Raw genomic sequence first — 27,108 nt, forward strand, 5'->3', positions numbered from 1 at the left:
CACTGTGTCATCTCGTTTAGTTCACCAAAACCATGATGAATTTATTCCACATCCTTGTCTAACCCGTTTAATGTTCCATCTCTAATCAATTTCCTGTTAACTGCACATTAATCTTCAACCTAATTCTACGCCGTGTAGACTGCCTGGTCTGGCACATATGCCTGACAACGAAAGTTTCCGACTGCGGGAAGGTTACTCCCAAGTAGCGTCAGATGAGTTTTCTGTGTCTTGCCAAATAGTCCGCCCAATATGAGTGTGTGCCTGGAGTAATGTCACTGCACATACACCGGACAAAAAAAATCAGTCCTTGCTTGACAGTGTACAGCACCAATACGTTACAAAAAGTCGTGCACCAAAATGCTATTTTTCAGGCAGTCATATTTCGAATTCTATTGAGCAACGACATAAGGAGTCAATCGTTTTGGTAATCTCGTTGGTCTAGCAAACGTATTTATACCTATTGCAGCTATTCTTCGGTAGAGGGTCAAAATTCAAACATGAGACACTTCCTCGAGCCCATGCAAATAGAGAATCGGTTGGTTCCTTTGCATTAGGTGTGGTCTAGGGTGGACATTAGGCAGCTTATAACAGCACCGTTTGTTTATGGGCAATTCCTGAGAAAATCGCGACGAAACATGCGTACCACTTTTGGGGCTGGCGACTTGTATCATTTCTTAAGACACAAAGGAAGTACAGACACTGGTTGCGAGAGGGCACTGATTGGAATAATTGGGGAAAGTTGAAAATTTGTGCCAGACCGGGATTCGAACCCGGGTCTTCTACTTACTAGGCAGATGCTCTGACCACTAAGCCATCCGAACTTAGTGTTCATTGCAACGGCCTACTCTAGCAAGCCTCTCGTCAGACCCAAATTCTCATCCACGCGCTACTAAAATAGTTCGCCTTGCCCATTGTCCTCACTATACGCGGCATTTCGACGATTCCCGTAAGAGTTCGAGCCTGGTATGCATCCGTACTGAAGAGATCATTGATCGCCTCGCCTTTATTATACATAGGGTGCGTCACATAAGACGTTGCACCCCTTTCATCTCTTGAACGGTTACACATATCGAAACGCGGTTTTCGGCAAATGTTACAGCGTCGAAGGGCACATATGTTTTTGTTTGGTTAAAATTTTTTGCACTGTTATCAACTGAGATATTGAAATAGGTAGGTTTTTTAAAATGAAACCATATACTTTTTAAATTACTGTATGTGATTGCCCTTGAGAACAAAATTACAGTGATATAGCGTTTGTTAATGCTGACGTTGATATCTGTCGTATAGAATTCGAGAAATGTCCTAGAATGTGAGAGCACGGTGGCCGGAAACGGCATTAGCTGTGCAAACACTGTCAAGCAGGCACCCCGGACCAGGCTGCATAGTTGTATACCGTACGGTAGGCCTGCGCTACAAAAATGAAGTTTTTGATCCTTGAACCAACTTACGGATAGAGGTTCACCTACAGGTGTTGTATATGGAAATACGACATAGGCTAGAATCTAGCGTATCACAAAAGGCTTAGGAAAACTATTCTACATTTGTGTATCCTCCCAGATTTACGTGAGCAGCAACAGAGAAATCAACTGATCATTTGAAGAGCAACTACTCTTTTAAATAACCAAATGTCGGAAGGAAGATTTGACCTATCTATAAACAAACTGCGAAGGTTCTAGGGTCATTTCAAGGGTTCAGAGGTCACCAAACTGTGCTTTAGTAAGAATTTTTCAACCACTAAAATTTTATTACACGCTGTCTATGTATAATGGGCACTTCACGGCTATACCAATACAGTATGCCCAAAGTGGTACTGCAGTGACAAAAAAGGGCTAAAAATGTCTTGACATGCCTGAAAAGAACTTAAAATAACTGCCAAAACTTACGTAATACCGGAAAGATTAAAAATTCAGGAAAATATTTCTAATGATATTTTTATTCTTTTAAGCCGGTCGTTTCCGATGAATTTCGATTGATGAGCGAAGTATCCAGAGACAATGTAAAGCAAACGATTTTGTGTTAAACCTATATTATGTGTACTTATTTGTTGTTTACAGGTGTCAATATATATAAAAATAAAACGGTCACAACTTTAATGACCTATAGTATTCGTTTTATACAGGGTGATTCAAAAAGAATACCACAACTTCAGGAATTTAAAACTCTGCAACGACAAAAGGCTGAGCTAAGCACTCTCTGTCGGCGAATTAAGGGAGCTATAAAGTTTCATTTAGTTGTACATTTGTTCGCTTGAGGCGCTGTTGACTAGGCGTCAGCGTCAGTTGATGCTAAGATGGCGACCGCTCAACAGAAAGCTTTTTGTGTTATTGAGTACGGCAGAAGTGAATCGACGACAGTTGTCAGCGTGCATTTCGAACGAAGTATGGTGTTAAACCTCCTGATAGGTGGTGTATTAAACGTTGGTATAAACAGTTTACAGAGAATGGGTGTTTGTGCAAAGGGAAAAGTTCTGGACGGCCGAGAACGAGTGATGAAAATGTAGCACACATCCAGCAAGCATTTGTTTGCAGCCCAGGAAAATCGACTCGCAGAGCTAGCAGAGCGCTGCAAATTCCACAATCAACTGTATGGAGAGTCCTACGAAATTGGCACTTATCTGTCCGTAACTACCTGAACGTCAACTACCCGAGGCGATGGATCGGCCGCCAGGCAGCCCGTGACAGAGCACTTCATCACTGGCCTCCAAGAAGCCCTGATCTTATCCCCTGCGATTTTTTCTTATGGGGGTATGTTAAGGATATGGTGTTTCGGCCACCTCTCCCAGCCACCATTGATGATTTGAAACGAGAAATAACAGCAGCTATCCACACTGTTACGCCTGATATGACACAGAGAGTGTGGAACGAGTTGGAGTATCGGGTTGATATTGCTCGAGTGTCTGGAGGGGGCCATATTGAACATCTCTGAACTTGTTTTTGAGTGAAAAAAACCTTTCTAAATACTCTTTGTAATGATGTATAACAGAAGGTTATATTATGTTTCTTTCATTAAATACACATTTTTAAAGTTGTGGTATTCTTTTTGAATCACTCTGTATAACCATCACACCAGACTGCAGCAAGGAAAAGAAGGGAACCAGCGAAAAGACTTTCTTCTCAGAGTACAAAATAGTTGAGTATGTTCATCTTTAAAAGATTTTGACAGAAAAGTGGGGAACCAGCTGCTTCAGCTCTCATCTCGCATTCCTCACAAAATTTTTGGCGCTTTTTTGTGCTGAAAGAGAGTTTGAGAGAGACAGTGACGGTGGAAGAGAAAGCGAACAGGTGGAAGAGAGAGCGAACAGTGACGGTTGGAGAGAAAGACAATAGCAATGGGAGCCAAAGAGAGAGATGGGATATTGGTGGTCAATGAGCGACAGTGGAAGTACAAGAGAAACAGAGTTGGATGGATATAGAAACAGTGACGGCAAAAGGAAAATGAGAGTGCGTAAATGAGGAATACAGATGAGTGGAAACTATACACAGGCTTGGGGGTCTGGATCCTTCCAGGCCGGCGAACTTTATAGCGTAGGTGTAGGGAATGGCGCATTTGGGACTGAAATTTTAAACGTGTGGATACAGGGGAAAAATAAGTTGCATCCCAAAAATTTTTTACGGCCGAAGTATCATGGAGACAGTGATAGTGGGAAAGACAGACAAAAAAGGAGAGAGTGTACGTGAGAACTGAGATGGTAGCAATGGGATATACTGTTAGTCAACGGAAGAAAGGAAACAGTGTGCGAGAGAAATGTATAGACGGTGGTAGTAGACAGTAGAGGGAGGCGCTGAGTATGGCTTAACGAGAGAGAGACAGAGAGAGAGAGAGAGAGAGAGAGAGAGAGAGAGAGACTGGATGAAAGGATTTAGAATCTGTGTGTTAAAAGAGCGCAAATTAGTTCGCAAGCGAAAATTTTTGGTGAGGAAGGCGGAAAGAGGATTTCCCCACTTTTCTGTCAGAATCTTTTAAAGCTGAACGTAATCGCCTATTTTGTGCTCGGGCACGAGTATTTTTCCGCTGGTTAAGTCACACTCACGTGACACGACGCTAATACCTGTAAGGCTTGATAATGCCAACAATTTGGCGAGAAAGACTACTCGCAAGACTTTTCAAGCATGCCATACCCATCTGAAGCCATTTACTGATTGTTACATCGAGAAGAGCATCAAAACTGCGGAGATGTTCACTGCTATGTTTCACCGGGCTGTTGCAAATAGTTCCAAATATTTCCCTTAGGATTACGATCGTATGCTCTTGCAGGCCAGTCGGGGTGCGATAGACTGACGGAGTGTTCGTCAGACGAGGAACATATACATGCAGCCCTGTCAATACGGCTGTTATGATGTTGGAAGGCAAGAACTTTCACAGCGCACTCGATATGAAGATGTGGAAGGAGGGGGATAGTTGGCCACCTAGCATGCTGAAATAAGTATCGTAATTCAAGCTCACGGTAACCTGAATGGGTGGGCCCAAGACGTAGTACGAGAAACCCTACCAACCACCACAGACCCAGATACTGCGCGTTGAACGCCTCATCGGGCGACTGCTGCATTCGACGCTTTGAGACTCGTCGCACCACACTACACGCCTCCCGTCAGTTACTGTTCAGTTTCTGTGTTGTTTGGCCCATTTTAGACGCGCTACTGTATGTCCGGTTGTGGGCTCACTAGCCGACTACAAACGTCCACTGCGTACAGTTACCTTCGCAATGTTCGCTTGGAAACTGCTTGAGCTGGGCTTGCATTCCCTGATAGCAGTATTTCTGTCGGGTCTGAAAACAACTGAAGTTGACAAAGTATAACACTCATCTACGGTTAATGTTGGTGATTACCTTGTTAATCTTATTATCTTTTTGCGACCACTGTTTTTACAACGTCCCACATAGCTTCGAGTGGTACATTATTTCACGTCGGGTGACCCGCGTTGATACACCAGCGAATCATACAGCATTGTTCACAGTGTGATCATGGGCAGCTCCGAACATAATAACCCAATAGCCCCTTTCTGTCACTCTGTCGCGTATGTACATCCTACTATGCCCATTCTACGATGGGTGTTCTATGAGTAATACAACATACTTTTTTTCTCGGCAAGTTTCACTTGAAAAAATGCGGAAGTTGTTGTGGGACGTCGTGAACTATTCCGCTTCAGCCTCTACAGTTTCATGAAGTTCGGATAGGTGGCGGCGCTATACGCAGCTTCAAAATGGCGTCTGTAAAGGAGATGAGTTCTCAGCAGAAAACTGTCACTGAGTTTCTTTTGGCCGAAAACAAGGATATCGCAGATATTCATAGGCGCTTGAAAATGCCTACGGAGATCTGGCAGTGAACAAAAGCACGGTGAGTCGTTGGGCGACGCGCAACAAGGTCGTGCAAACCTATCCAATCTTCCGCGTGCCGACCGGCCGCACACAGCTGTGACTCATGCAAAGCTAGAATGTGCGGATACTCTCATTCGAGGTGATCGACGGGTCACAATCTAACACTCCGCTGCACAGTCCGCCCCCTTAGTTGTGTCGCAAGCGCGTCTGAATGCCACGCAGAGATTTTCTCCGGTTGGGTACTGGGTGTTAAGTTGTCCTCACCATCGTTTCATCATCATCATCGACACACAACTAGCCCAATGTGGCGCAACTGAAAAGACTTGCATATCGAAGACCAAATTTCCCAGGTGGGGACTCCCAGCCATCAATGCCAAACAATCATTTCATTTCATTTCATCTCGCTGTACAACTGGACGTCACTCTTGGTAGAGGAACTCAGAAAATTTCATTGGACTGTTCTTCCAGAACCGTCCTACAGTGCGGATCTCGCATGTTCAGGCTCCCGTCTGTTTGGCCCAATGAAGAGAGCACTCCGCGGGAAGCAGTACGTGGATGACGGGGAGGTCATTGATGCAGCAAGACGTTGGCTCCAACGTTGACCAGTAGAGTGGTACCATGCAGGCACACAGGTCTTCCCAGCAAAGTGGCGTAAGGCCGTCGCACTGAACTGGAATTATGTTTAAAAATAGGGTATTGTAACCAGAAGATGGATAGTAACACGGTGTACTGGAAACCTGAATCTAACGAACCTACTTTTAGAAAAAAAATGTGTTGCAGTTCTTAGTGAAGGCACCTCGTATATAACAGACTGGTGCATACACAGCACTTCACTGACATGACTTACGTTAGCGCTGGACGGTAAAATGTTCACATTGTACCAGCTCTGCACAATCTACGACGTTCCAAAACCACCACTGTGCTGTCTTAAGGGCGTACCCATATTTTTTCCGGTGAACTTTTTTCAAGGACAGGATGAGTGAGATATTTCCGTTCCCTAAATTTGCATTTCTCCTTCGCGAAATAATGCATTTCTTCTTTGCGAAATAAACATTTTTAATTCGTTCCATTTATCATTTGTCAGAGTTACACGAATAGCTGCTTCCCTACGACGCAAAAGCAGGCACTGAGTTACACTCACAGCCAGGTATGAAACTCTCTTGGTCGCACAACAGAAAAGATAACCGTAGCCGCGGACAAGGGAACATGGACAATAGACTATTAGCGATAAGGGACAGTTACTACTAACGCTTTTCGTATCCTTGGGATATGAAACATTCCTTTGCATGTGTCCTCTAATAAACCTCATTTTGCCGGGCATTTATCTTACGAAATACACTGCTTAACATTCCCTTTAGTTATTATCCGTGGCATAAGAGTTGCATCTTTGACCATCAAAACGTCCTGGGTCCCGGGTTCAACACTTCAATTTTAAGTAAAAATCATCAGCAATGGCGGCTGAAGAATACCGACATAAAGAGTCATAACCGTTCTGCCAACGGTCTCGTCGAAGAGGGCAGAAGAGCTGAATGAAGCTCAGGACATCTTCGTGTCCTTAGGGCGGGAAACTGCCCGTACAAGGAGGAAGAATCAGCACTGATCAACAGCTTCAGGTTGTAGAAGGCAACGGAAACCACGCTTAGTATGTACCCACACGACAGGTGACCTGTAAATAAAAAAAAAAGTGATGATGATCTCTCCAATGGCAAAAGATTCCGGACTAGACCTCCATTGGGAACGCCGGGAGCGAACTGCCAAGGGGGAAGTAAGCATGAAGAAACGACTGAATAAACAGCGGTACGGTAACATTCCACGAGTCGGAAAGTGGAAGGTAATTAAGTCTGAATGATCGAAATTCTCAGAAATATAGATGTACGCTGTAGGGAGAGGCGCGTAACATACAATATGTACAAGAAATAATAAGGATGGAAGATCAAGAACGAAGTACCCGGATTAAAAAAAGAGTGTAACATAGGTTCAAATGGCTCTGAGCACTATGGGACTTAACTTCTCAGGTCATCAGTCTCCTAGAACTTAGAACTACTTAAACCTAACTAACCTAAGGACATCACACACATCCATGCCCGAAGCAGGATTCGAACCTGCGACCGTAGCGGTCGCGCGGTTTCAGACGGTAGCGCCTAGAGCCGCTCGGCCACCCCGGCCGGCTAGTGTACCATAGGGACGCAGCCTTTCTCCAGTACTGTTCAGTCTGTACATTGATGAAACAATGTTGGAAATGGATGTGGCTCATTGGCTGGGTGCAAGCTAGAAAATCTGTAAAGGAAAACGCAAACCCTTCTTCTAGTTATAGTGGGGTCATTGAGTGGAATGGAAAGAAGACAAGGATTTCTGGTCAGCCGAGTATATGATATCAATAGAAGCAAAAAAATGGTGGTAGGATTCGTTACGAATAGGAAGGCAGCTTAATGAGATACTCTGAACAATTCTGTGAAAGGATTACTCTCATTAGATTTGACAGCAAACCAATGCAAACAACAATAATTCAGCTTTACATGTCGATGTCTGATGCAGAAGGTGAAGAGATAAAGAGAGTAGCTATATGAGGACACTGAAACGATAACTCAGTATGTAAAGGGAAATGATAATCTGATAATTACGGAGGATTGGAAAGCTATAGAAGGGGACGGTACGGAAGACGGGGTACCAGCGGATATGGGCTGGGTATTAGATATGTGAGAAGAAAAAGCTTAATAGAGTTCTTCAGTAAACTTAGCTAGTAATAACCAATACAGGGTTCAAAATCACAAATCACGTGAGGAGTAGGTGTGCTCGGAAAAGCCTGGAGGTACGGGAAGATACCAGCTGGATTACGTCATGGTGAGACAGAGATCCCGAAATCAGATAGTGGATTGCAAGGCGTACCCAGGAGCAGATATAGACTGAGATCACAATTTAGTAATGATAACGAGGCCGGCCGCGGTGACCGAGCGGTTCTAGGCGCTTCAGTCCGGAACCGCGCGCCTGCTTCGGTCACAGGTTCGAATCCTGCCTAGGGCATGGATGTGTGTGATGTCCTTAGGTTAGTTAGGTTTAAGTAGTTCTAAGTTCTAGGGGACTGATGACCTCAGATGTTAAGTCCCATAGTGCTCAGAGCCATTTTAGCCAATGATAACGAGTACGCCGAACTTAACGTGAATCTTCAGGAAGATTAAAAATGGAAAGAAGTGTGATACTGGAGTTCATCAGAACAATGATAGATTAGTTACAGATAAACAGGTGTCCCTTTAAGAAGCCAGTCAGTTGTTTCCTGAGGGTGCCGCAATAAGCCGAAAACTAGTTTGAAATAAACAAACATCAGTAGAACAAACAAGAGTACTTGCTATTCAACCTTAAATATGAAGTCATTGTACCACGAATTAACGGAAGAATCTATAAATAACAGTTATATACATTTGAAGTCCTCTAAGGTTGTAGATACTGAATGCCGCGTTCGGTAGTTCAGTTGAAGAGGAATGGATATGTTTAAAATGGGCAATCGCAGAAGTTGGACAGGCAGATACAGCTACAAGGAAGATATCCGCGAAGAAACTTTGTGTAACAGAAGAAATACTTGAATTGACGGCAAAAGAAGGCAATACAAAACTGCTCAGAAAACGCAAGAATAGAGGATACAAGTCACTTAGAAATGATGGGAAGTGCACGGAATGGCTGCAGGAAAATTGTCAAACAATCCAAAAAGGTTTAGTCGTTGAAAGGACAGAGTTACCATACAGAAAAGTCAAAACACTTACAGGTCAAACTAAAATAATTTCAATATTAGCTATACTCCACTGAGAACCGCAGAGGACTGTGGGTAGGTGGAAAAAGAAGACTGAAAGCCTCTACGAGAGACAGAGCTATGGAAGGCGTGGAAGCTAGTAAGACGGAAGGTATAAATAATATTCCTTTGGAATTTCTATAATCAATTAGGGAAAACGGCAACCAAACGATTATTCAAGTTAACGTGCGGAATATACGACATTGGTGATATACTTTCGGAAAAAAGTCACTCACAGAATTATGAAAGTAGCAAGGGCACGTAACTGCGAGACTTATCACACAATAAGCCTAACAACTGATGCATTAAAACTAGTGACAAGAATAACAAACAGAAGAACGGAAAAGAAAATTCAGGATCTCTTAGGTGATGGAAAGTTTGGCTTTAGTAAAGGGAAAGGCGCTGGAGAGGCAGTTCTTCTGATAATGGAAGCAAGAGTTAAGAAAAATCAAGACCCTTCAACGGATTTGTCGACCTCAAAAAACGTTCGTCAATGTAAAACGGTGTAAGATCGAAATTCTGAGAAAAAGATGTGTACGCTGTAGGGGAAGACGGATAATATACAGCATGTACAAGAAACAATACGAATAGAAGATCAAGCAAGAAGTACTCATATGAAAAGGGATGTACGACATGGGCGCAGCCTTTCTCTCATGGTGCCCAGTCTCTACGACCGCGTCTGTAGCTGAGTATCTTTCTTTGAGGTCGTTAGCACTGATGGCTACCACGCGGCGGTCCCAGTCGATTTCCGGTACTCCTTGGTGGGAGGATTGGTACGGGGTGCACTCAGCCTCGTGATATCACTGGAGGAGCTACGTGACCGAGTAGCAGCGGCTCCACACTCTGTAAAGTCTGCGGAACGGCCCGGAAGCGGTGTGCTGACCTGACCGCATGCCTCTCCAAATTGCATCCGCATGAGGCCACAAGGCAGAGGATGACGCGGAGGCCGGTAGACACCTCTTGGGCCTTCAGCCTAGTCGAGGAGCTCCTTCAGTCTGTACGTCGAAGAAACAATGATGGCGATGTGTATGGCTCAATGGCCGGGAACAGATCTTTCAACTGGAGTCATTTCAGCGATTTGCATGTGCCTAATCTACCACAGTCATCCAACAGAAGAAAGGGGACCTACAGTTTAACGTGGAATCCGAACAGCATGTCGTTCTGGCGACTTCTCACATCGTTGAGAACTGAGGGTTACAGAGGCGGACTGAAAATTTCTGTCGTCTGGTTTGCGACTTCTCGGTTTTCATCCACCACTGGACCACCAAGCCCGACAATTATGGACATAAAGAGACGGACTCATAAGTGGGATCAACATTCACAGTGAATGAATATCTACGACAAGATTAGCTGAGACATTGGTATCCTCAGTGAAAGTGAGGAAGAGTTACGGGACATACTGGATGGAATGAACAGTTTACTGAGCACAGAATACGGATTGATACTAAACCGAAGAAAGACAAACGGAAAGAGGAGTAGCAGAGTAGCAGAACAGATCAGTGATAAATTAAACATCAAAACTGAGGACGCAGTAGACGAAGTGAAGGACTTCTACCTCGGAAGGAAAATTAAGTCTGATGGTCGAAGCAACGACATATAAAGCAGACTAACAATGGCAAAGGGGGCATTCCTGTTTAAAAGAAATCTACTAGTATTAAACATCTCCTTAATTTAAGAGGTTTCTGAGAATGTACGTGTGGAATACAGCGTTCTACGCACGTGAATTATGGACAGTGGCAAAACCGGAAAAGAAGACTCGAAGCATTTGAGTTGTGACGCTGTACAAGAATGCTGAAAATTTTATGAAAAGGATGGATTGTTACTCATCATATACTGGAGATGTTGAGTCGCAGACAGACACAACAAAAGACTACTAAACTGAGTCTGGCCACGGCAGTGGTCGTGTGTGTGTAAACTGCGTTTGGGTGACTGTGTGTGTGTGTGTGTGTGTACGTTGTCTATTTCGGAAGAAGGACTTCTGGCTGAAAGCTTACATGTTTAGTTGTCTTTTTGTTGTGCCTGTGTGCGATTCAACGCCTCCGCTATACTCTTATGATGAGTAGCAATCTATTCGTCTCATATTATTGCCATTACTCCATTCTGGATCTTCCATTGTTTGGTTTTTTTAATGCTGAAAATTTGGTGGACTGGTAAAGTAACATTGCGCCTGCGTGACCTTCGGGAATTCAACTCTCGTAAATAACTACTTAAATAAAAAAGCACAGGCAACTTTTAAACGGTAAGTGATACTGTCGTCTGAAAGGAGGTAAACCAGTGTAAAAAAATTATTTTCTTATTGTGACTACAATTGTAACTTTATGCCTACATTTACGCACGAGGAAGGTGCATTTGCAGTAGGAGTAGAGCATAGTGTGATCAGGAGAGCTCTTCCATGGAGTTGCAGGTTATGCTAGAAACATCGGAAAGTCCAGTTTTCTTGGCTTCTGCACCGTGTTTTCCTGTTACGGGCTTTTGCATCACTGCCGAGTGGGTTTGGAATTCCAGCTCACCCTGCAGTTTTTTGGTTTGGAGCTCTCTTCGAGTTGCTTTGGTGCTGAGAGTGTTCGCAAGTGTGACACTCAGTTGTCGAGTTCCTTTTGCAGTTCTCGTCCTCTTATTTTGCATCACAATCCTCTTCAATCACTGTTGTCACGATCGCTCACTCACTCTTTCACCCGCGTTGTGACTTAGCGGATGATGTTTTCAGTTTTCCTTGCATCCAAGGTAAATCTTTGATTCCGTGCCTCTTGAAAAACACCTACACTTAGGTTGCCTTGGTTGCGGAAGCACCCATCACACGATCACCAACGATTTCCTCATTCGAATTCACTTAGCTCCGACTAAATGCACTCACAACTACACAGAGCGGTGTCCTGGAAACGACTAATACTTGCTACGTACTGAGAACATCGTAGAGGTGCTATTCGTGGTCAAATACAACAGCGCAACTTGCAGGCCTGGCTAGCATCTGTAGTTACGTTGAAGCGTGCAGGCCTGGCTAGCATCTGTAGTTACGTTGAAGCGTTCACTTCTCGCGGTGTTTCCATATTTTGTCCAACCCCTGTAGCTAATGTATTCATTGAACAAGCAGAAGTTAGGAAGACACATGCCTATCCGTTGGTAAACCGACTGTCATATCACGATGCACAATTAGTCACGGCTTATAATTTAGTCTCCTGTACAGTTCGGAATGACTCTAAGAAAACAGTGATGCTGATTAATGGCAAAACTTCTGGAGATTTTAAAGAAAGATTAAAACATGTTGACTTCGGTGAAGTATATAATGTACCTAATGCTAACTCTAAAATCAACATATTTCTTAATGAGTTCGTATCCGTTTATGAAAGTAGTTTTCCTGAAAAGATACTTAAATGTCATAAAGGCAAGACAAATGGATTTGAAATCCCAACATAACTCGAAGGAACGGAACTAATATATGTATCACAATACATATACCTACGCCAAATAATTTCCTTTAACAACAAAATGGAAAAAGAAATAAAAACGAAGAGTTTCCTTAGCTTGGAAAGCTTTCTGGGACTTAAAGTTCATATTGCTAGACAGAACCCTGAATAGGAGGCTCAAAATGGAGGCACTGGAAAGCTACGTTTTTCCAGTTTTATTATATGTATGTGAGAGGAAGACTCTACAGGTATGCCAAAGGAAAATGCAGAGTAAGATCCTTGGCACCTCTCTGAAAGACAGAATATCGAACACCTCGACATACAAGACGTCAGCACCAATAGACAAAGGCTACGAAGACCAAATGGAAATGGGGCGGACATGTGGCGAGGCTGCAAAACGACAGATGGAATGCACGAGCTACCACATGGGGCCCCTACATCGGCAAGCGACTCCCGGGAAGACCAAGACGCAAATGGTCGGACTTATTTAGAAATCAAGCAGGAAGATAGTGGACCAGCATAGCCAGAAACATAAAGGAGTGAAAAGAACTAACACATAAAAAAGTTTTGCATTACCCCGGTTCCCAGAACTCCTGAAGATAGAAGCTGACTGTGGATATTTTACCACAGACACACTCCCTTTTTGAGTGTTCATAGATGTCCCAAAGATGTAAACAACCATGCATGAGCAGCGCCTATTAGACGGAGGGGGTCCGACAGCCGATCAGTTCCAGTCATTCCACCATGAAGGAGGTACACGGCTCGTGTTGTCTGTAGTTCAACCATGCCTAGACGGTCAATACCGCGGTTTGATCGCGTCCGCATTGTTACTCTGTACCAGGAAGGGCTCTGAAGAACGGAAGTGTCCAGGTGTCTCGAAGTGAACCAAAGCGATATTGTTCGGACATGGAGGAGATACAGAGAGACAGGAACTGTCGACGACGTGACTCGCTCAGACCACTCGAGGGCTACTACTGCAATGGATGACTGCTACCTACGAATTATGCCTAGGGGGACCCCTGACAGCAACGCCACCATGTTGAATAATGCTTTTCGTGCAGTCACAGGACGTCGAGTTACGACTCAAACGGTAAGCAATGGGCTGCATGATGCGCAACTTCACTCCCGACGTCCATGGTGAGGTCCATTTTTGCAACCACGACACCATGCAGCGTGGGACGGATGGGCCCAACAACATGCTGAATGGACCGCTCAGGGTTGGCATCACGATGAGGTCGCGTATGTCTTCAACCAGACAATCGTCGGAGAGGTGTTTGGAGGCAACCTGGTCAGGCTGAACGCCTTAGACACACTGTCCAGCGAGTGCAGCAAGGTGGAGGTTCCCTGCTGTTTTGGTGTGGCATTATGTGGGACCGACGTACGTCGCTGGTGGTCATGGAAGGCGCCGTACCGGCTGTACGATACGTAAATGCCATCCTCCGACCGATAGTGCAACCATATCGGCAATTCGCACCCCCATCGTGCACATCTTGCGAATGACTTCAAAATGGTTCAAATGGCTCTGAGCACTATGGGACTTAAGAGCTGAGGTCATCAGTCCCCTAGAACTTAGAACTACTTAAACCTAACTAACGTAAGGACATCAACACATCCATGCCCGAGGCAGGATTAGAACCTGCGACCGTAGCAGTCGCGCGGTTCCGGACTGAGCGCCTAGAACCTCTCGGTCACCACGGCCGGCGTGAATGACTTCCTTCAGGATAATGACATCGCTCGACTAGAGTGGCCAGTATGTTCTCTAGACATGAACCCTATTGAACATGCCTGGGATAGACTGAAAAAGGGCTATTTATGGACGGCGTGACCCACCAACCACTCTGAGGGACCTACGCCGAATCGCCGTTGAGGAGTTGGACAATCTGGACAAACAGTGCCTTGATGAACTTTTGGATAGTATGCCACGACGAATACAGGCTTGCATCAATGCAAGAGGACGTGCTACTGGGTATTAGAGGTACCGGTGTGTACAGCAATCTGGACCACCACCTCTGAAGGTCTCGCTGTATGGCGGTACAACATGCAATGTGTGGTTTTCATGAGCAATAAAAAGGCCGGAAATGATATTTATGTTTATCTATATTCCAGTTTTCTGTACAGGTTCCGGAACTCTCGGAACCGAGGTGATGCAAAACTTTTTTTGATGTGTGTAGAACTACAAGTAAGTTATCAAGTGTAATGCAATGTGTAGAGTGCATTAAGTGTGGCACCCTCTTATGCGGACTAGCACACAGCGTGAGTCTTTGAAAGCAATTACCCCTACCTGTAGGACGCCTTTGCCCTCAATGGGACAACACAGGCTATTTTCACTCATTCATTCGAAGGCCAGTCATTAAAAAAATCTTGGATCACCACTGTATCAGTTCCTTCCCAACGAAGAAAGGCCTTGTACAAGACGAAGAAAGGCCTTGTACAAGATAGCCGAAACAAGTAATGACTGAGAAATACTTTCTTATTATAAACAGTACTGTAACATACCAAGATAAGTTGTACAAAACCCAGACGTACGCACAGCTTGTCAAAAACTGACAGACCAAATAAAATAATAAAATCAATATGGAATATTATTGAAAGAGAGCGAGGGTAAGAAGCCACAGAAGATGACAATGGAAGCATTGTAAAAGGAAGTTCATGTGTAGCACATATTTTTAATAATTACTTTTAAAAAAGGGTGAGAAAATTGGTGTAAATAATACAGAAGAGAAAGCAAAACAGTACACTGCAGAAGCAACACAAAGGATATTTAGTGAAATAACGCTCTCTAATTCATATAATAAACAAGAAAGATCATCATGTTCCTAAAAAGTAAAAGTTCATATGGGGCTCATAATAATTCCAATACGACACTAAAAAGTCGTGGTCATATGACATGTAATGTTCTTAGTTACTTATGTAATACATCATTAACTCAGGGTGTTTTCTCAGAAAGACTGAAATATCCCATGATAAGACCTCTCAATAAAAAGAGTGACTGCCCACATAAATACAAATACCGTGCATTGTCACTCCTTACACCATTTTCTAAAATTTTTGAGAAGGTAGTGTTCTCCAGGGTTGTCATCTACCCGTGTTGTAATGACATACTTCGCCCATCACAGTTTGAATTTCAAAACGGCCATTCTGCTCAGTTAGCGAATTATGCTGAGCACATAACAAAATCCTTAAATGATGTTACATAACCAGTTGGGATCTTCTGTGACTTACCGAAGGCACCTGATTGAATCAGTCATAATATTGTCAGAGAAGTTAAGTCTTTATGGAATACGTAGTTCAGCAAATGCTGGCTCAGTTCTTATTTAAGAACGCAGAAACTTAAATACGACTGCTCGAGTAAAGGAGAGACGCCACATCATCTGATTGCGAGAAATTACAATGGGAGTCCCGCACAGCTCGATCAATGGCCCACTACTGTTCTTGATTTATGTTAACAAAAATTGCTCTGAGCACTATGGGACTTAACATCTATGGTCATCAGTCCCCTAGAACTTAGAACTACTTAAACCTAACTAACATAACGACATCACACAACACCCAGTCATCACGAGGCAGAGAAAATCCCTGACCCCGCCGGGAATCGAACCCGGGAACCCGTGCGTGGGAAGCGAGAACGCTACCGCACGACCACGAGCTGCGGACTTATGTTAACGACATGCCATTTTATCTTAATCAGTAAATACAATTAGTCCTGCTTGCAAATGATACAAGTGTGCTTGTGAAGCTGAGTACAGAAGCATCAACAGAGAAAATAGTAAATGACGTTTTTGTGAAAGATACTGAGTGGTCTTGCAAACATGGGCTAGTTTTGAACACTGAAAAAACGCGGTTCACCCAGTTTTGCACTGTCAAAAATGTCCCTTCGCCAGTTAACTACTACACAACAAGAAATGATAAACAGGATGAAGCACTGTACGGTCTTAGGTATCCATACTGGTGAAAACAAACTGGAAAAACCATGTAGTAGACTTGCTAAAACGTTTACGTTCGCCTAGTTTTGTCATAAGAATAATAGGCAATTCTGGAGATACCGAAGTCAGTAAGTTCGCAAATTTTGCACTTTTTCGTTCACTGATGTCTTATAGAATAAGATTCTGAGGTAACTCCTCGGTTAGGCAAAAAGTATTCATTGTACAAAGAAATTACAGTTTTGTGTGGGATTCACACAGTACATCTTGAAGGTATCTCTTCAAACAGCTGCGAATATTAACCACGCCATTGCAGTACATTTATTCACTTATGAAATTTGTCAGCAGTCCATCTATCTTGGAGAGTAACAGACATATTCAGAATTACACCATTAGAAGGAAAAATGCTCTGCATCACCCTTATATGAATCTAACTTTGGCACACCCCAAGGGGTGAAATACGCAGCTATAAAACTCTTTGACAGTCTACCCACAGAAATAGTCTACCCATAGAAATACAAGATGTAACATAGAGAAACAGTGTTTTCAAACGTAGATTGTAGGAGTTTCTCCTATAAAACTCGTTCTATACCGTAGAGGAATTCTTGAATATAGATAATCAGTCGCGTAAACAAAAGAAAAAAAACTTGTAAAAGCCCAGCATGCACCTATATAAGTATTTGTTTTATTTTTCTTGTCTAGTTGTACATCAGTATTCTACATTTGTTCTATTGGCACGTTCCACATCATGACGTTTATCGTGAATTCGATCTATGGAACAAGAAACTAATTAATTAACTAATAACAAATGAGGAGAATCACTGAGGATAGAAATACACGGTAAACACTGACAAAAAGAGACAGAATGATACGACGTGTTAAGGCATTGCAGAATAACTTCCATGGTACTAGAGGGATCTATTGAGGGTAAAAACTGTACGGGTAGACAGAGAGGAATATATGCAACAACTAAATGAAGACTTTGGGTTAAGTGCTACTCTGAGATTAAGAGGTTTGCGCAGGAGAAGCAGCAATGGAGGGTTGCATCAAAGAAGTCAGTAAACAAACTGGTCCACCATCTACTTCAGGAATCAAGATGAGATAGAAGCATTCCATGGCACACTACATTAATCGTGTATATAACGGCAGCTATACACGTACGTATCGATTTCGGCAGTAAGATATGTTGAGAACTGCTTCTGGTTCACCATCTACGCACCACGAATTAGACATCTCACGAGATGTACGGCATCTTTCTTAGCGCATCAGTCTGTTAAGTTTTTTAGGTTTCTGTTACACTCGCTCGCGAACCACCCAACCCTGCGACAATTCCCACCGGCTGCGCGAGGTGGTGCAGTGGTCAGACACACGACTCACCAAACGTCCGTCCTGTCACACAGATTTACGTTTCCGTTATTTCCTGAAATCGCTTAAGACAATCACCGGATGGTTCCTTTGGAAAGGTCACAGCCCATTTCCTTCCCCATTCATCTCCTACGCGAGGTTTTCTCCGTCTTTGAATGGCCTCGTCTTTTCTGCTCTTTTTTGTATACATTAACGATCCCACATTCAGCTAAGCTGACAAGCGTCTCACAAACTGAAGCAATATTCACTTACTGTTATCTCAATGTAGACAAGTGTAATGTGCTGCGAATACATAGAAAGGAAGATCCTTTATCATTTAGCTACAATATAGCAAGTCAGCAACTGGAAGCAGTTAATTCCATAAATTATCTGGGAGTAGGCATTAGGAGTGATTTAAAATGGAATAGCCATATAAAATTAATCGTCGGTAAAGCAGATGCCAGACTGAGATTCATTGGAAGAATCCTAAGGAAATGCAATCAGAAAACAAAGGAAGTAGGTTACAGTACACTTGTTCGCCCACTGCTTGAATACTGCTCACCGGTGTGGGATCCGTGCCAGATAGGATTGATAGAAGAGATAGAGAAGATCCAACGGAGAGCAGCGCGCTTCGTTACAGGATCATTTAGTAATCGCGAAAGTTTCGAGAACATACCTTCACGGAGGAGTCAAGCAGTATATTGCTCCCTCCTACGTATATCTCGCGAGGAGACCATGGGGAGAAAATCAGAGAGATTAGAGCCCACACAGAGGTATACCGACAATTTTCCTTTCCACGAACAATACGAGACTGGAATAGAAGGGAGAACCGATAGAGGTACTCAAAGTACCCTCCGCCACACACCGTCAGGTGGCTTGTGGAGTACGGATGTAAATGTAGATGTAGATGTACTGTTCGTTACTATTCGCGAAATGTTTTGTACACAGTCTCTTTTGCAGAGAAATTCCAGATTGTCAGTATTCCACCAATGAATCGTAGCTTACCAGTTGCTACAACTGACCAGTTAAAGTCGTTCGGCATCACACACTTACGAGCTACAACACTACGTCCACTGTCTGCGTGAGATTGAATGCCGCCTGGTGGCGCTGTGAGCAGGTGGCCGGTAACGGAAGCATGGAGACGGAGCAGAGACGAATGGGAAATCATTCTACCGACGATACGAACTGCAGATGGCGAAATCGAGTGACATAAGCGACTTTCACAAAAAACAGATTGTTATGGTTCGGTGACTGCGAATTAGCATTTTGAACAAGGTGAAGGTGATCGGCTGTTCGTGTGCCGCTACTTCAAGCATATATGGAAAGCGGTTGAAGGTGGGCGAAACCACCAGTACGCGACAGTTTTTGGATGTCCACGCTCCATCACAGAACGTGGAGGTCAGAGGCTTGCTTACTCTATACAGAACAATAGGCGGCGATACGTGACAGATCCGAAGACAAAGTACAATGCTAGTGCAGTCACATGTGGTTCGCGGCACACTGTTCAGAGACCACTGCTGAATGTTGGGCTCCGCAGAATTCCATTACTACAAGTTCTCATGTTGCCCCCACTACGTCGCCAACTACGATTGCAGTGGGCAGGCGGCCATCAAGATTGGATCGTGGTACAATGGAAACGTGTCGCATGGTCGGACATAAATCTCATTACTTTTTATACCAGGTCGATAGTCGTGTGCAGATATGCTGCCATCCAAGCGAACAGTTGCTCGGCAAGCATAGCGCTACAGGCGTTGCCCAGCGGGACAGTAACACGCTGTGAAGGACGCGTACCTGAGCTCCCAGGCGACTTGTAATCGAACGCTCCGTGATAACTATGGACTATGTGAAAATTATAGTTGATCACTTGCATCTTTAACGCATGTCTTCCCCAATGGCAAAGACAACTTCCAGCAGGATATCTTCCCGTATCACAAGTGTATAATCTTGCCACAGCGCTTTGAGAAACGTGACAGCGAACTCACGGTGATGTCTTGGCCATGAAATTCACCCGATCTGAACCCGATAGAACACAACCGGGACGCTATCGGGCGTCCGCTCCGAGCCGACAAAAGACTGGCCAGTAGTTTACGGTAATTCCGTGACGTGTGCGTACATATCTGGTTCCACATACCCCGGTAGCTATCAAGGAATTGTCGAAACCATATTACGCGCAAGCTCTGCTGTTTTGCGTTCCAAAGGTGGACAAACATGCTATTAAGCAGGCGATGAAAATGTTCCAGTTCACTAGTGTAAACATACACGTCGTTACTCCGAAACTTCTGTTTGACAGGGCTGAGTCTAGTTGTGACTCATAAAACCCGTACTAAAAGGTACTCATGTTTTTACGTTTCGTGAAGTGCACAACTTTTTAGTCTTCTACATTTATAACTAGCTGCCACTCTTTTCTCCAGAATACTTTATAGAACTCTACCTGATCATTACTGCAATTTTTACCAAATTATTTTCTGACAGACAACAGAGGCATCTGCGAAAAGCCTAAGAATCCAACCAGTTAAAAGAGGTGAATCGAAGTCTACCGTAACTTACACACATTTTCCATGGAGGTGTCTCGAAGATTACTGCGGGTACCGCAAACGGTGCTTTGAACATCGCCACCAATGAACAACCTCCAGGACGCCGAACAGTGAAGACAGCTAGGACGATGTTATAAGCGGCGGGCACCCCGGCGCCAGTCTTAGCAAGCAGCAACAAGTCAAGTCAACGTCATCATGCGATTATGAGTTGTGATGCGGACGAGTGCGGACCAGTGTCTTGCAAAAGCGAAGGATGTAGCGGATCGCCGTCCGGTGGTGCTTGCGTCGTCGGCGGCCTGATCCAGCCCACAGCTATCTCTCTTCTCTTCTCCTCCTCCCCCCCCCCCCTCCCTCCCTCCCTCACTCCCGACCACCTACGACGAATCAAGCTACGACTACGGACACCATGAACATCGTTCAGGACGCGTTGGCAGCACTGTTTCCGGACTCAGAAGACGAGAAGTCCACAGCATCTCGAGGACAAGCCGAAAAAAGCAGATGAAGAGCTCCGACCGCACCAGCTGGTAGCGGAAGTTCACCGCAAGAGAAGACGAAGCAGACGCCCGCTTCCGATGCTGACTGTTTCGTCATGCGGTCAACACCTGCGCGGAGATGCAATTATCCATGTCCCTGCCAGCTGAGGTTTCTGATGCCTTCGCTGCTCCTTCTGATGCGCCTGAAAAATTACAGCGTCCTGACACCACGCCCAGGACGAATGCCCCTGTTACACAAATTATACTGCAATTCAAGGAACCTTACCGGCAACTCCAACAACCTCTCAGAAGCTGGACGACGGCCGTTTGCAGTGTGAAGGTTCCCGCCAGGGAGCTTTACAAGATCGCGCTCCGATTTGAGAGGCCGATCTCTTTCTATACGTACATGTCTTAGCCCGGCCGTGTCCTGAAGATCGTGCTGAGTGATCTCCCGTTCAGAAAACAGCCTGAGTACATCCCGAGGAGCTCGTTCCCCGGGAGGTCACGTGCGCACCGTTGTGAAGATGAAGCAGTCTCGATCACGCGAAGACTTATCGCTTTTCCAGATAAACCCAACAAACACTGTGGAGAACAGAAAGCTGTACCAGTTCACGCGCCGTGTTGAAGTCACGGCCCGGACAGAAGACTTAAGCGCCAGGTGATGACCATTCCCGCAGCTCGGCACTACACCACGTCGGAAAAATGTGTGAATCACAGTGGACGAGGCTGTCCTCTCTCGAAGGCAGAGAAGCCAACATGAGACCTCTTGGGCGTCAGCCATGTTGAACGCTACTGCGGCTGCGAGGTGTGGAAATGCGCCGTTGCCACGAACGTGGAGAACCAGCTGCACCACAACACACAAATAACACTGCCACAGTTCGCCCTGGCGTCACATTCGCTCGTGCAGCCTTGGGGAAGATGTTATCAAGCTCGTCCCCATCTGAAGCCACTACTCCTTCTGGATCGGCAACGTCTTCTTCGGAGTCTACCGCCGCTGCTCCAGTAGAGCAAAAGGCAGCGGCAGATTTAACATGCTCCATCTCTGATGTTCCTCCGACGTCATCAGGCCCTTCATATTGACACACCGATTGTCGACGCAACACTGGAGAGCGAAAGACGAGCGCACCAGCGCAGCCTGCTGTCCGGAGCTTTCCCACTGAGGTGGCCCCTACGCCTGGGACCAGCGCCAGCGTTGCAGCAGCTGCCTCCGAGCCCGAACTCGGTGTCCTCATCGCGCAGCTCTCTGCACTCGTGACCAGCACAAATAAGCCGATCGATGTCATCGCGCAGCAACTCCCCGCTGCACCCAAGAGTGTTGTGCCGGCAGTTACTAGTCGCCAACCTTCACAGTGCCATAACGGACTGCGCTAAAGGATAGTAATTACTGCGTGGAACGCAAATGGCGTCAACACGCAAGCCGGCGAACTATGCTAATTCCTCTGCGACGAAGCCGTCTACATCTGCTTGATAAACGAAACCCTGTGTCTGGACAGATAGGCTGACGGCAGGTGCTGGTACTTTATCTACGTAACAGTATTTGCTACTACCAACAACAACTACCGCAGCGACGGGCGTCACCGTGCATACATCGATGGGATCCATCACGTTCACACATTCACTGTAACCTAAAAGCCGCCGTCTTACCCTCTGGATCTGGCAGACCTTTGACGCCTCGCTCAGTCTGAGTGGAAAAATCTTTATTGTCGGCGACTTCGACTCAAACCGCGTCGCCTAGCACTCGAGAATCACGATGGCCGACGCCGCCTCCGAGCAGCAGAACGTCATAAAGCCACTGTGGTGGGACCTTACGGCCCGAGCATCTTTCCCACCGGTCGTGGACATGGCAATCGCTAAGGGCATTACGCAACAGATGGCTGCTTCCACGCGGAATGCTCACTGCTCTGACCACGTTCCTGTTGTCTACGACATCGATCTGGATCCACTGCAGCTACCACGGCGCGGAATTTCGCTCTTGGGAGTTCACAGACACCGCCTTCGAGACCCCATCACTAAAACATTTGCTGCCCCTCCACCTCCAGCAGAAGTGGGCATCGACAAAGCTCTCCTGCAATTCACCGACGCCACGTTCACCACAGCCGGAGAAGCTGCGCCACTTTCACCACGCGTAAATCGTGACAACTCACGCCAGTTGCCACCGGAAATCATGGTGCAAAACTCTTGAGAAGATTGGCAGCGTACTTCCCCAAGAGGTTATTGAATTGTCTCGGGGGGGGGGGGGGGGGGCATCAAGGTTGCTGTTGCGACACATCGAAATCGGGAGTGAGTGAACAAGTTCTCCTCCACACTCCACCTTAACAATGGTTCGGCCTGACGGACGACCAAATATTTCCTCCGCCGCACGCAACGCGTCCCTCTGCTTCAGGACGGAAACCGGACTGTTTGCGATCCTAATGTAAAGGCTGACATCCTCACTGATGCTTTTTAAGAAACCTTTATGCCGATTGAAGAACCAGTGGACGCTGCCCACGATGTACTGGTCACAGACAGACTTCCATGCTACCTTGAGAGGAAGGATGATTATTTACGTCACATCAACTGATGAAGTTTCGCTGAATCTGGGTGGACTCAATCCCAAGAAAGCGGCAGGCCCTGACGACGTATCCAACGCCATCTTGAGCCAGATGCCTCCTGCAGCCACTGCCCACTTGGCAATGATCGTCAATTAGATCTTCCGCAGCGGTTACTTCCAACAGATGTGGAAACACGCCAAGATAGTGGCCATGCCAAAGACTGGCGCAAGGATCTTCGTCTTGCACAGATTTACCGCCCCGCTGGTCTACTGCCGGCGCTTTCCAGTGTTTTCGAGCGGGTCTTCCCCAATCAATTACAATGCCATGCTGGCACAGAAGATCTTCTACGGTACGGGTTCCGCAAAGGCCACACGATAGAACATCTACTTCTGTGGCTGGTTGTAGAGGCCTTCGATGCGATGGAACGCCGTGATTACTCAGTGCGATGTTCCTAGATGTCTTCCAAACGTTTGACAGAATCTAGCACACCGGCCTCCCGATCCACCTACTCGAGCAGGCGGCAAAGACGTCCCACATCCGCGTCATACGCTCATACCTAGACGGCAGGACCTTCCATGTAAGGGTGGAGTCTGGACTGTCTACAGTTCGTCACATTTGAGCACGTGTGCCAAATTGGTCGGTTTTAAGACCACTCCTGTACACGCTTTATAAGCCAGACACGCCCAAGGTGACCGCGTCCAGTTAGCTTTCTACGCTGACGATACGGGGCTGTACCTCCGCCGCCGACTGCAGCTCGCCACTGTCACACTCGTCGAGTAGGCCGTGAAGTGGCGCCTAATGTTTAACGGCGTGAAGATACAATTCCTTATGGTCACACATTGTGCCGTTCCGAAGCATTTGCCGCCTCTCAATGCCTGCAGCAACCCTGTCCCCTGGAGACCTACGGCGCGCTATCTCGGCGCCACTCTGGATCGTCGACTCAGCTGGCGCCATCACATTCAGGAGTAATCCAAGCTCCAAAATCGTTTTCGCAAGCTCTATCTCCTGCTGAACCCGACTTCCAAGCTTCCTTCACGTGTCAGTGTCACACTCCACAAGGCGTTGCTCCGCCATATCACTCAAAACGCCGCCATCGTCTGAACGAAGGCAGCCAAACAACACATGAAAAAGCTTCAATCTCTGCAGAGTCGAACTCTCCGATTGGCTCTGCACCTACGAGGTGGAAACCCAAATTTTCGGGACGGGTGCTGCCATCTGGAAAGTAGGAGTACTACATCTTTGCACCGCTAGGTGGTGAGAGCTGCATATCTGATGAGTCTTTTTGTGTGCGGAGTGGCATTCAGCTGGGAGGACTTGTTGCGTGTCCACAGTGATTTCCGTAACACTCTGTGTTTGGTGTGTGGCGATTTTACGATGGATCCGCGAACAGAACACTGCGTGTGCATAAAATTCTATGCGAAACTCGGGAAAAGTGCTATGGAGACCCTTGCAATGTTGCAACAAGTGTTTGGGAGACAGAGCATGAGCAGTACGCTTGTTTGAGTGGCATGTTCGGTTCAGGGCCGGCTGTACAAACGTCGAAGATGATGCTCAGACTGGAAGGCTTGTTAGTCGCACAATGCCAGACATTGTTGCCAAACTTCAACAATTGTTTCGTGTGGATCGACGTCGAACCATTCAAGACCTTGCAGATGTAATGGGTATTGGCTGTGGGGCATGTCAACGAACGTTGACTGATGAATTGGGCATGCATCGTGTCGCCGCAAAATTTGTGCCAAGTATCTTGACTGCCGATCAGAAGGCACAGCGTGTTGAAGTGTGCCTGGACCTTCGTCAGACCGCATCTATCTGATGATCCAACCTTTTTTGTCACCAGTTATCACCAGCGACGAGAGCTGGATTTATGGTTATGACCCAGAGACAATGTCCCAGTGGAAGAGCCTGGGCTCTCGAAGACCCAAGAAAGCGAGACAGGTGAAGAGCAAAGTGAAGAGCATGATCATCGCTTTCTTTGATACCAAGGGAATTGTGCACAAAGAATTCGTCGCACCCAACCGAACAGTGAATTCTGCATATTACTTGACGTTTTGCGACGGCTCCATGAAAACGTGCGGCGACAACGGCCCGAACTTTAGCGTCAAGGGAACTGGCTGCTGCATCATGACAACACGCCCTGTCACACATCCTTGCTCACCAGGACCTTTGTGGCAAAAAACAACATGGTGGTTGTACCCCACCCACCGTAATCGCCAGATTTGGCACTTTGAGAATTCGCGCTATTCTCAAAACTGAAACTTAAGTTGAAAGGCCGTCGGTTCGACACTCTAGAGAGGATTCAAGAAGCATCGCTTGCGGTGATAAACACCCTCAAAGAACAGGACTTCCAGAAAACGTTTGACTAGTGGCAGAAGCACTGTGTACGTGCGGATGGGAACTACTTCGAGGATGATGGTGACCATTAGTCGAAAGGTAAGGTTTTCAACAGATGGCAGCATCAGTCCCGAAAATTTTGGATAGCACCTTGTACAAAGAGACTTTCCTTCTGGACCACTCCTCGATATTGCAGTCCCACACTTGGAAGATCGCTTCCGGATTATTGCCCGGCAATCCAGGAACATGAAATTAGAAGACCACACTCATCACGAACATTGGAGGAAAAAACACTTCTTGTTGCAAACTCCGCCATCTTCGGAGAATGAAGACTTCCGCGAAGTTCCAGCAGTGAGCACCTGTCTTTTAGTTCAAGGATACTTCTAGTCGACATCACTTCAGTGACGCTGGTTGGTGCTGAACGTTACACCGTGTTACTGATAGCTAGCTCTACCTGCAAATATTCGGTGTACAAGACCCAAGCCTGTGCCGGGACTATGCTTACAGCTAGCTAGCCAAGGCTGTCGCAAGTTGTCAGTAGTGTAGCATTTCTTCATTCACAAATTGCGTGCAATACATTTATTTAAAGTGCACTTGCGTCAACTAATCTTTTGCCTGCCTGTCTAGCTTATGAAAACTACAGATACTTTTGGCCACCTTCCACCCATTTATCATTAGCAATAAGGACATAATATTTGGTTCCTCAGAACATCGCTTCTGCCGACTCGCAACATAAAGGAAGTAACGTTTCCATAGGTTCGATATTGAGTGATGGGCATGTTACACTTCTAGTCTCGAAGCAGAGAGACCTTCAGTATAAAACAATAAATCATTGTCATAATTAAACACTAAAATTAATTATAAACGCTGTAAAGCAGTCATGAGACATGAATGATTTTTTTCCTAATGTTGTACACTATACAGGGTGTCGCACTTAACTTTTGCTCCCAAATAGAGTTTTACGCAGTATATTTTGTCATCTCTTTTCACCTAGGTCAATACTGACCAGGCTCATGAAAAGTAGACGAAAGCGTTTCCGGAACTTTATAAAGCACCATGATACAGGCATTAATGTTTTTTATGGAATTATGGCACTTTTTACAATACAATAATTGATTGGTATGATAAATACACAATGATATAACTCTTCTAGGTCTATCGACCAAGATGGTTCAGTAGTTAGCACTCTGCGTTCGCATTCAGGACGGTTCAAACCCCAGTCCGGCTATACAAATTTAGGTTTTCCGTGATTTCTCAAAATAGCTACAGGGCAAATGCTGGCGTGGATCCTTTGAATGGGCACTGCCGATTTCCTTCCCCAGCCTTGAAACATTTGGAGCTTGTGCTCAGTCTCTGACGACCTAGCTGCCGTGAGGACGTTAAACCCTAATCTCCCTTATTTCTTTCTTTCTTTTCTAGGTCTGACGAATAATTACGGAAATAAAGAACACATTCATTTAGTAAAGTTAATTACGT

The 27,108-nt window shown here is 45.5% G+C and overlaps 1 protein-coding gene and 1 non-coding gene across 6 annotated transcripts in view; both read right to left on the reverse strand.

Moving 5' to 3' along the window:
* LOC124619560 (RNA-binding protein fusilli) overlaps positions 1–27,108 on the reverse strand; it is a 775,817-nt gene that overhangs the window by 660,471 nt on the left and 88,238 nt on the right. The window lies entirely within an intron of this gene.
* Positions 749–821, reverse strand: Trnat-agu. Its single transcript has one exon. It is a non-coding gene; the product is annotated as a tRNA-Thr (tRNA).

Source organism: Schistocerca americana, chromosome 6 (assembly GCF_021461395.2).
Source record: "Schistocerca americana isolate TAMUIC-IGC-003095 chromosome 6, iqSchAmer2.1, whole genome shotgun sequence".
Lineage (NCBI taxonomy): Eukaryota > Metazoa > Arthropoda > Insecta > Orthoptera > Acrididae > Schistocerca > Schistocerca americana.